This window comes from Corella eumyota, chromosome 6 (assembly GCF_963082875.1).
Source record: "Corella eumyota chromosome 6, kaCorEumy4.1, whole genome shotgun sequence".
In the NCBI taxonomy this organism is placed as follows: domain Eukaryota; kingdom Metazoa; phylum Chordata; class Ascidiacea; order Phlebobranchia; family Corellidae; genus Corella; species Corella eumyota.
In genome coordinates this window covers 15,106,794-15,118,890 of record NC_137495.1, presented here as the reverse complement: position 1 = coordinate 15,118,890, position 12,097 = coordinate 15,106,794, and the positions used below count along the sequence as shown (strand labels likewise).

General features: G+C 33.3%; 1 pseudogene; it reads right to left on the bottom strand.

Annotated features, from left to right (window-relative positions):
* Positions 1-12,097, bottom strand: part of LOC145755960 (MFS-type efflux pump MSMEG_3705-like) — a 46,158-nt pseudogene that overhangs the window by 1,341 nt on the left and 32,720 nt on the right.

The following is a 12,097-nucleotide window of genomic DNA, read 5'->3' as shown; positions in this document are numbered from 1 at the left end:
TAAGATAATTTTTGAAAACTATTTTAGAAAAAATGTCCATTCAGTAAAATGAATTTTTTAATAATATGATCAAAATAAAGATTACCGTATTTAGAAGCGAGTAAATCAGACAAAATTCCACCAGTGATTATCCCAATCGTTCCACCAACGATGGAAGTTAAACTCATCCACAACCCCACCTCTGTGCCAAGGTAATATTGATCAAAATATAACTGACTGTTGTAAGACCAACAAAAACTTGCTGAAAATATTAAAATTTGATTTAGATTTTGTTATCCTCGATGTGGGAAGGTCAACTTCATAACCTGAACATAGATGAATATTTGTTACCTTGACCCAGTCTCGAGTTAACTTTAGCAGTTTGGGATATTATTATTTTTTTTTGTATATATCTTTATCCTCGATGTGGGAAAGTCGAATGCGCGACTTAAACATAGAGTAACATCAGTTACTCCGACCCAGTCTCGAGTTGCCTGTGGCAGTTTGGGATATTATAGATTATAATTGCTCAATAATTATGCTGCTGATTAAGTGCTAGCTCATCAGAAGTTTATAGCACTTTACTTAAGAGCACTACAACATGAGAGCAGAAGGGATCAAACCAAAGACCTCATGTAGTAAAGCTAAGTGATTCGTCCACTACAGTATGTAGGGTGAGGTTTAAAGTTTGATTCCCAGTTCCGGCATGTTGAAGCACCAACTAAGGATTTTATTCATAAATATAAAAACTCACCAGAATGTCTGAATGAAGCCCCAACCAGTAACAATAAGATAGTTGGAGATTTGATAAATAATTTGAAAATTGTCAAAATTTATTTCAACACCGACTGCTTTTCTAAATAATAAAATTTATAGTCAGGTTTATAAATAGCTTAGTTAAAAATATAGTTTGCAAAATAGACCAAATAACTTTTAAACATTTCTCCAAAAAAATAAGAAATTTTACGGCAGAATTCTTATAATAAAAACGGCAGCATGGTGTAGTGGTAAGAACACTTGCTACACCACACATAAGGTCGTGCATTCTATCCCTACTGCTCTCATGTGGTAGCGCTCTTTAGTAAGGCGCTATAAACAGTATAAACTCCTGCTGAGCCAACACTTAATCAGCAGCATAATTATCGGGCAATTATAATCTATAATATCACAAACTGCCACAGGCAACTCAAGACTGGGTCGAGGTAACTGATGTTACTCTATGTTTAAGTCGTGCATTCGACCTTCCCACATCGAGGATAAAGATATACAAAAAAAGTTTTATTTATTAAACATTTTATCAAAAGTATTAAATACCAAAGTCTATCTCATATTTGTTATTCTCTTCAGCTTGTTCTATAATTTTACGTTCTGGTTCTTTGACAGAGAAATATAAAATAAACGCCATAATTTTGCCTGGAGCTCCAGCTATAAAGTAACACCAACGCCAGCTCTAAGAAAAATTTAACATAAGATTAGTTAAAAATAAAATAAATTTAAATTAATTTTGTTTTTTTGGGGGGTTGATTTGATAGAAAAACCTAAAAATAAATCGTTCAAAAAAAGGGTAGGCTACTACGTTATAAGAGAAGTGGGAATCGAACCCAGGTCCTCATGTAGTAAAGCCAAGTGTTCTGACTACTACACCGCACTGCCGGTCAAAAATATTTTCACCATTCCAAGAATGTTGGCGTCAGTCACATAATTTCCAACAGCAAATGCCAAACCATATCCAAAATAAATTCCAAAGTTGAAAAAACTCATCGCAAAAGCTCGAACTTTCTGTGAGAAAATGTCGGCCACCAAACTTGAGGTAAGAGGAGTACAGGCCGACTCTCTGGGAAAAAAAGTTTTAGGTTTTTAAGAAAATTTATTATACATACAAAACAAAAAAATATGATATTATTAAGGTTTGTTAAGACCCTATAGCATAAGAGCAGTGGGAATTGAACACAGAACCTCATGTAGTAATGCCAAGTGCTCTTACCACTACACCATGCTTCACCCGCAAATTTAGTAATGACGCTAAGTGACGTTCTTGTTCGCTAATGACGTTTAAATAACGCAATTGTTAACTTAACGAGTTTTGTGATGCTGCCCCTTGTCAAAAACTGCCCAACTTTAAAGGGGGGTAATGTTTGATTATTAGCAAAACGGTGTTTTTAACGTAATGTCAGTTAATTGTTACTCAACTTACCATGGACAATGGTGGTCCATTCTTCTGATACAACGGCGACATATTTTGCAGTGGTGAGCTCTCGGGGGTCGGTAACTTTCGCACCGCTGGCACACAGTCCAATCCTGGCTGCTGCTAGACTAAAATATTAATTCCTCTTTAGTTTTAGTGACTTTAAATAAAGAATTATAGGCAGAGCTGAATCTAGCCATGAGAACAACATGAACAAAAATAAATTAAAACTAGGCATGATACAGTTTTAATGCAGAATTTTTTTTCAAATAATAAAAAAACTTTTGTAATACTTAATTTTAGCGACGTCAATATTACTAAAAAACATAAAAAGCATATGAACTTCTGATAAGCCAACACTTAATCAGCAGCTTAATTATTAAGAAATTATATTTTATAATATCCCAAACTACTAAAGTCAACTCGAGACCGGGTCACAGTAACAGTTGTTAATGTTTTAGCTGTAAAGTCGACCTTCCCACATCGAGGATAAAGATATATAAAATAATTAACGGTGAAGTTAATTTTATTGAATATTTTAAATTCGAAAAAATTTAACCTGATCTTTAGAGTTCATTCTGACATCAGAGAAATCGAGGCCTCTGATTGGTAGAGGAACAATGCCAGGATCAGAAAACACAGATCTACTATGGGCAAACAACAATGCTAAAACAACCATGTTGAACATTACAGCATGAAATGGGCCCCATAAACTAAAAAAGTAAGTTTTTTTATTATTACAGTAAATGGGACAACCTGTATAAACTTTATTATTGAAATTTAGTTGAACAACATCATTTTTTTGTTTATTTATTTATCCTCGATGTGGGAATGTTGACTTCACAACCTAAACATAGAGTAACATCAGTTACTTCGACCCATTATCGAGTTGCCTGTGGCAGTTTGGGATATTATAGATTATAATTGCCCGATAATTATGCTGCTGATTAAGTACTGGCCCAGCAGGAGTCCACACTGTTTATAGCGCCTTACTTAAGGGCGCTACAGCATGGAAGCAGTGGGAATTGAACCCAAGACTTCTTGTAGTAAAGTGTTGTACTTAAAATTAGGACGTTTTTCCATTTTTCAGAAGTTTATAGCAGCTTACTAAAGGATGCTACAGCATGAGAGCAGTGGGGATTAAACCTAGGACTTCATGTTCTCTGCGCATATCGAGCATTAACATTTTTAAGACACCAATTAACAAGATTTTTTATTTAGTACTAAAATGAATGCGGAACAGACGGAATATACAAGGAAAGATAAGGGTAAGGTTATAGAAATTCCGCCCTTTCCGCATTCATAAACTTGGTGGACGACCCTAATAGATCTCTAAGCTTTAAAGTGTTTATTTACTTTACTTCGTTAACAGATTTCTTTATTTCAGAATAAATTCTAAAAACTTGCAAAAAAATTATTAAAAATCGAGAATTTCGTTCACGGAAATAATTAACGGAAAGAAACGTGGAATCCCAGCGCTTCAAACTTTTTTAACATCATTAACATAAAAAGTATCTGCTCATACTCTATTTAAAAAACGACTTTTTACCTAAATTTAGGTAGAGCTGGCATTTAGGAAAGATAAATAACATATTTAAAGGAATGCCAGACACTTCGGCCAAAATTTTTTTTTCAAAACAGCGGGGATTTTGCATTTTAATTACTGCGAGAAATTTTATTTTCACGTAGATATATACAGTTTTTTAGACAATATTTGAAACAAAATAAGCAGTAAATTAATATTTTTTTTTAATAATAATATGCAAGAACATGTTATCTTTCTTTCGGTGTGTCGATTTTTTAATTTTACAAACTAAAACCTATAAAAAACTAATTTTGAAAGCGCGCGCTTTCAGGTGACGGGGGACAATGCATAATGATATCTCGTATTTTGCCAAATAGTGCCGCCTTTCTAAAGAATATTTGAAGAAATTAGAGCGTTAATTTTTTACACTGAGGATTATGCATAAATATGTTATCTTTCTTTTTCCGTGTCAATTTTTTAATTTTACAAACTAAAACTTATAAAAAACTAATTTTGAAAGCGCGCGCTTTTAGGTGACACAAGACGATGCATTATGATATCACGTATTTTGCGAAATAGGGCCGTCTTTCTAAACGATATTTGAAGAAAATATATCATTAATTAATCATTTTTTACACTGAGGAATGTGTATAAATATGTTATTAGTTAGTGCCTGTGTTAATATATATAAATTTATATACTAAAACACAAAGAATAAAACGTTTAAAGAGTTCCCAGAAGATTTGTCCTGCAAAAAACGGCGATGAAATTCCCGTGTATAAAGTCAGCGTAAGACCATATTTTACCGATATTTAAAATAAAATTTTGCATAAAGTACAGTATATATAAAAGGGCCGAAGTGTCTGGTTACCTATTTAAAGCATGAGATTTTTTTTTTCACCGATGTAGCTAATTGTTTGCTTGCTGGTCCGCAAATCAGTAGTAATCGTAACAGCACCAACTTTTTGTTCGATCTCGTCTTCCAATCATTTCCACACCTCTGTTTTAGGAGCAGGTAGTATTGTGCGGGATGGTATTTTAAACCTGGCCTCTAGAACTTTCATAAGGTTTCTAAAACCTTTGTCATTTAAAACCTTTCGTCAATGAAAATGGCTGCAAATTTTTAGTATTAAAACTTCTTTTGTTGCCTGGACAGCCACTTGAAATAACTAATTTGCATTTATTACACATTGCTTTACTTTCACTATCTTTGATTACAGTCTTTACCAAATATTAGACCTACGATTTGACATTGCAGTAACTGTTCACTTGAAAATAGGAAATTTAAATATTACTACTATAGACTTTGTTACATTATGTTTATTTACACATATAATAAACCCAACTATTACAGCCTTAACATTTTAGTACATTTACAGAATTTTGTAAGATTTAAATATAATAACACGGATTATTTGTTTAAAATTATAAAATTAAATAGTTTACAAGTTTTAATATATGACATAACAAAAGAATTTTAATTAACAACTAGGAATTAAAATAATTAACCGAAAGAAATATGTGATTACTAGCAAGATAAAATCTCCATGTGAAGAATGGGATAATCATCCCAGGTTTGTGGATACAATCGAACATAGCGAGCACTTATAGGTTGAGGAAAGTTGTTGAACTTGTGACCATTATAATCTTCATTACCAACAAAGACCTTTAAAAAGATTTAATATAATATTCAACGTAATAATATTCAGGTTTAAGATATTAATTATTTAAATTTTATAACTTTAATAATCGCGCGTTGTTCATCGCTTCACATTTAACTTAAAGGGACTGCAACATGCAAAATTAAAATGTCTATAAAGGGCATTGTGACGTGTTTGCCAGCCCCTGATTACAATCTAAATGGCTTATTTCCTGCCCAAAAGTTACAGATTTTTGCTATTTTAAATAAAAAAATGTTACGACGATGTTTAAATTTAAGTTATCGACTTTATATTTTAGTTGTGCATAAATTTAACCTTAAGCATTCGTGTTGACACTGTTTTTAGGGAGCTAGAACAGCGTCCATAGCAACGTGATATAAACACGTTCCATGTCTTGTAAAAAAAAACAGTTTTATGGACATAAATCACAACCACAAAATCAAATGTAGCCTGCACTTTAAAAAACTGTTTTTAATTAACACTAAGGCCAAAAAGAATGCTGTTTTTAAGTAAGTTAAGTACTATAAACTACTTTCCAAACTACTTCGTACGCTGGGACCAAAGTAGCTACGTTCGGCCTTAAGAAAACAGTAGATTATAACTTGCGTTAAATTATAAACTGATAACTTATTCACTACTTGGAAAAACATAAAAACGTCTTTCAACAAGTAGTAAACCCCATTTGGGGCTAAAAATGTAAGAGAAATTCAGCACTGGAAAATAATAAAACTGAAATACAAAATCGGTAAAAAATTGTAATCCAGTTTAGCCTTAGAACCTGTAGAATTTAAAAAAACATCAATATTGCTATATTGGACATGTTTTAATAAAAAAACGTTTTTCCAGTCAAACAACGACTGAAGACCGAGTACAAACATAAGAAAAGCCCACATAATTATTTTCACACCGGTTCGCAGGATTTTTTCAATGTCAATTTTTAAAATTACAAAACTTTAGATTATTAAAAAATTTAAAACTGTCGCAGACCCTTTATTGTTACACGACGCATAATTAAGTTTTGTAACAAGCTATGACATCACAAAACAATTAGAATAGGGATTGTTTAAACAATGGTTTGCTTGGTTATTATCATCTAGCTTGTAAACAACACACAACTTTTAAAAACAAGTTTTGGTGATTTCAATTAAAACATTTTTAATAAAATAAGTTTTTTTAAATTAATTAACACCAATTAATTAAAAACTGTTTCTAAACTTTAATAAGTTAAACAAAATAAATTTTCGTTTTAAATTTAAGCTTACCAGATCATTTCCATTATTTTGGATGAACTGCATATCTGATGTACTGGACCCATAAGATATCTTAAAGCTGGTGACCCAATATTGGTAAGGATATTGTTCCTTGTGTCACAACTCATGTCACTCGAGTTGATGTCTTGAGGTTAATTTGGATCCATTCCCCAACCCTCCCTATTAATTAAAACAATGTTAATGTTTATTTTCCACTAATTACAAAAGTTGTGAAACTTTATAATAAGATAGAAAATAATTCCAACAACTCACTTTGTTTAGGATACCAACCCCAGGTATGAGCATCCAACCTTGCTTTATGTGGTGAGTGGCTGCTGCTGGCATAAGAACTAGCTGTGATGTCACTATCCGGTATTCTTCCATCTTTTAACCCAAGCGCACAAACACTAGCTATAAATATTTATGTTTATTAAGAATTAATCTTATAAGTTGGCATGATTTAGCTTAACTCTTAAATATTTAAATTGTAAAATTAAATATTACAAAATGTTTATAAATTTTTATATTGTCTGCTTACTGTTAGAACCTCGTAACTCAAAATTTGACAACAAATATAAATTTAGCGGAATTTAAAAAATGATTTTATTTGTAATTAAAAATATCTTTTTATTAACTTATCATTTGATTTTTGAACTTTAAATAACCTTGTATTTTAAGTAAAAAGATCGAGTGGTTAAAGTTTTGTTAACATACCAATGTTGTTAAATTAAAACTGACATAATAACTAAATATCGGGTGTTAATATAATAATGTAGGAAAAGCACTTAGCATCGCAATCAGTTACGCTGCAAATGCTTTCCTAGCCTCAAAACAGCTGTGGTGCTGGTTCGCAAAGAACGGCAAAAATCACCTGCATTGACAGCCGTGATGTAATTTTCGCCGTGAAACTGGGGGTATCAAAAACAAAAATATTTACAAACTTTATCAACACTATCAACCAGAAACAACACATTATGAAGTACAAAAAAGGGGTCGACTGAAAATGAAGGAACTGGAAAATGAAGGAACGGAAAATGAAGGAACCGGAGAATGAAGGAACCGGAAAAGGAAGGGACCGAAGAATGAAAAAACGGAAAATGAAGGGACCAGAAAATGAAGAAAGGAAAAATGAAGGAACCGGAAAATGAAGGAACCGGAGAATAAAGGAACGGAAAATGAAAGGACCGTAGAATGAAAGAACGGAAAATGAAGGAACCGGAAAATAAAAGAACGGAAAATGAAAGGACCGTAGAATGAAAGAACGGAAAATGAAGGAACAGGAAAATAAAAGAACCGGAAAATGAAAGAACCGGAGAATGAAGGAACGGAAAATGAAGAAACCGGAAAATGAAAGAACCGGAAAATAAAGGAACGGAAAATGAAGGGACCGGAAAATGAAAAAACAGAAAATTAAGGAACCGGAAAATAAAGGAACCGGAGAATGAAGAAACGGAAAATGAAGAAACCGGAAAATGAAGGAACCGGAAAATGGAGGAACCGGAAACTAAAGGAACAAAAAATAAAGGAACGGGAGAATGTAGAAAAGTGAAATAAGAAGAGGCGGAATCCTAAAAAATAAAAAATTCCGCGTCCCCCAAAAAAGAATACGTAAGAACCCCTTCTCAGGCAAAATAATAACTTTTGTTCTGTGAACCCAAATAACTGTGCAAACTCGCTGCCATCCTATGCGGTTAAAAGCCGTACAAATTTATTAACAATAAGAGAATTACAGAGAAACAATATTTATATGTATTGGTTATAGAAAAGAGTATGAAAACTAAGAAATACCTTTTTATTCAAGGACAGATCTAATTACCCATAAGGTAATTAGAATAACCAAATATATTTCGTCATTATATTGAAATAGTCAAACATTTTATAGACGCTATCTATGTACATATCAACGCCCCAATTTTGGATTTAGGTTATATCTCGATAACATTTCCTGTTGTTGTTTAGTTTTTACTATATAGTAAAAACCTTTAAAAAACATTATCAATAGTGACATAGTTCTTTTTATGTATGCGTTAGATTTTTGCTGAATATATTTTTTCCTGAATCTTGTGAATATTAATTAATTTGATATAGAATTACCATCCATTTTAAATTACAGTAAAACGTACAGCCATGTAATGTAGTTTTGTATTATTTAACCCAGTATATTATTTATTTTCGCATTGCAGAATAATTTAGTTTGTGTCTATTATGTACCATTTGATTAATGTGTCGCTTTACGTGGAAGGAGAAGTTGTGAGTGTGTTGTATTTTTGATAATTGTGATTGTGGAGAAAGAAGTTAGTGTATTTTATATGATAAGGATGTTAGTTTAGAAATGATTTAACATAATGTAATATTGTAATATTATCGCCCCTATTTTTGTATATATATTGTTATCAATAAAGTATGTTAACCAGAATTCTATTTGAATAAGGTTTTACCTAGGAATATATTTAAGTATTTTAATACATTGCTGGACCCTTCTGCCACCTTCCTAACCCAATTCCCTACAATAACTAAATATCTATGATGAAATTAATTTTGCAGATAAGTTTTAGCACTTTAAAAATGCCACTGTATTAAGTATACTTGTTTATATAAGGAACAATGTTAATAAACCATACAAAATATACTTGCAAGGTTTAAAAAGTTATTTAATTGTCTTAAAATTGTTTTTATTTAAGTTTTGAGGTTCTACCAGTAAGCCGATGATATTATCATTATTTAACAAATGTAAAGTAACCAAAATACCTTTTATTTGGGGGAGAATTTTTTCCAACTCCGACACGACCTCCCCATCGCAAGAACACTCGCCAGTAGCCCCAACTGACCCCTTGGGACCTATGGGGCCCATTTCACCCATCAAACCTTGTTCACCTCTAACGCCAGGACCCCCAATTGCCCCAATTTCACCCCTTGAACCTTTTTCACCTTTCTCCCCAGCTGGGCCAAGCTTTCCTGGTCTACCTTGTTTAGTTTCAGAAGGTTCATGAGCAGATGCAGTGGGACATGCACTAAAACAAACTTGGTTGTTTTGGGATGCAGCTAAGCATAACCAGAAGCACAAAAACATAAAAATTTTCAAACTCATTTCAGCAAGTTTCAAGTTACAATTGTTTTAATCTAAACTCATTTAACAAGCTGGTTATAATTTTATTATTAATATTTATCACAAATAATTGAAAATAACTTTCCGTCTGTTCCGACATTTTTATATCAAAACACGCAGGTACCAAAACGCACCAAAAATTATTTCTTGATTAATTTTTAAATCGGCTGTAATTTAAAAAAAAATTTAAACGAGATATGACAAAACTATGACGTAACAATGATAGGAACGCTGCATTAAAATAGTTATTCGAATTGTTATCTATTAAGATTTGAAGCGACAGTAACTGAAACTGTTTGAGTGTTAGGTCTGACTGTTTGAATGGAAATGTAAATGCGCCTCATTTTTCTCGTATATATAGACATACAGTCAGAAGCTTTACGATATCTACTTATGACAATTCTTAATTAACTTAATAACCAAACAACCTTAATATTTGTAAACCTAAACAATTTTATCTAGTAACGCATTCAAATATCTTTTGAACGGTAATTTAATTGTGATGTCATAATCTAACGACTAAGCCCGCTATCGGAGCTGGAAAGCGAGTCAGCTATTGTGGCATGCAACGAGGTTTCCCATAACAGCGTTAAAAATGTGAAACGTTTCAAGATTGTGCCAGTTAAAGTGTGGGGCAACAATCAAAGTAATTTTGTGAACGCTTTTCTGGATGACGGTTCAGATACAAGTATTTGTACTGCAACCCTTGCAAAGAAATTAGAAGGAGACAAAAGAACACACCGAACTTTATACAGCAAATTAAGTAACTAGTCATGTGAGCCGAGTTGACTCACTGTATGTATAGGAGGTCAAACCGAATCGTTTATTGTCGACAAGCTTTTGGTACTTGATCATATTGTCAATATAGGTGACAGCATTACAACCAAGAAAGTGGCAAACATGTATCCGCATCTGCGTGACCTAAAGTTTCCTGAACTTAAAACAAAATCAGTGGAGCTACTTCTGGGAAACAATGTTCACGATGCATTCAGGGTTTCTGAATGGCGTTACGGCAAAAAGTGCCAGCATTTCGGCCCGCATACGGTGTTGGGTTGGACGTTGTTTGGCTCAGACCTTAACCCAAGAAAATGGCTGACACTATGAAATTGGATAACTCTGGAAAAAGAAATATATTAAACTTTTAAAGAATAGAAAAATGACACTTCAAAGGCAACAATCTTTGAAGAAGAAGTTTTAAACTTTTAGACAATATAGGGAAGAAATCAATGAATATGTAAAATAAGGACATGTGACTGTATTGGCTAATAGGAATTGTGTAAACGATATAACGTGGTATATACCACACCACTGTACAGGCCCTAAGTTCAATATGGTGTTTGATTGTGCTGCAAAACACTGCGTTGTTTCTTTAAATGACGTTTTATTACAGGGACTTTACTAGCAGCCTCGTGGAAATGCTTTTACGATCTAGTTCCAGAACAATATATTAACACTTGGAATAATTGGCTTAACACTCTTGTTGATTGAGAGAACATTAGTATACCCAGATGTTTTAAACCTTAATATTGATTATGGTTGTATTTAGTTTTATCGCTGAAAGGACTGAAGCCCGGTTTTAGTCAAAGGCAATATGTACGTTGGTGGCAGGCTACGTAATTCAACCGTCCCTCTAATCAACAAACATCCGATGATTCTTCCATCTAACCAGGTTGTAACCGAGCTCATTGTAACAAAGTATCATAACAGGCATGGGCATTCGAGAACAATCTATGTCTTGTCCGCCATTGATGGCTGAGGTGGAACGAATTTTAAACAGCAGACCTCTGGTGCCACTCAGCGACGACTGCAAGGATGAATTGGCATTGACGCCAAGTATGTTGCTGAACAATGGACAACGACCTGCCTCCAGACACGTTTATCAAGGAAGATAGTTACAGACGATCTTGGAGGGGCTACTTCTTGTTGATCAATTTTGGGGGAGATTGACAAAGGAGTATTTGACTTTGTTACAATTGGGACAAAAGTGGATTCAGCCGATGAGGAATTTCACGGTTGGCGACGTGGTCCGTTAATGAGAACTCGAAGAGAGGACTCTGACGGAAAGGGATCATCAAGAAGTTAGACAAGAACGGAATGGTGCGCCGTGTCCAGGTGCGCACTGCATATGCTACCTTAACCCGAGACAAAATTTGCCTTCTAGAAGGGGTCGCATAAATTCTGTATTTTCTATGTTTTTTGTATTTACGCCTGCCTCACAGTTTTCTTCTTTACACATTCATATTAATTTCGTAGAATGTATTTTTGTGATATGGTGTGCCTTGTATTGTATGAACTGGGCTTGCTACCTTATAGAACTAACGTTAGTTTTATTGTTATGTTGACTGAATACTTTGTGTGTTTGTTGTAGTTTCGAGTGTATAGTTATTGTGT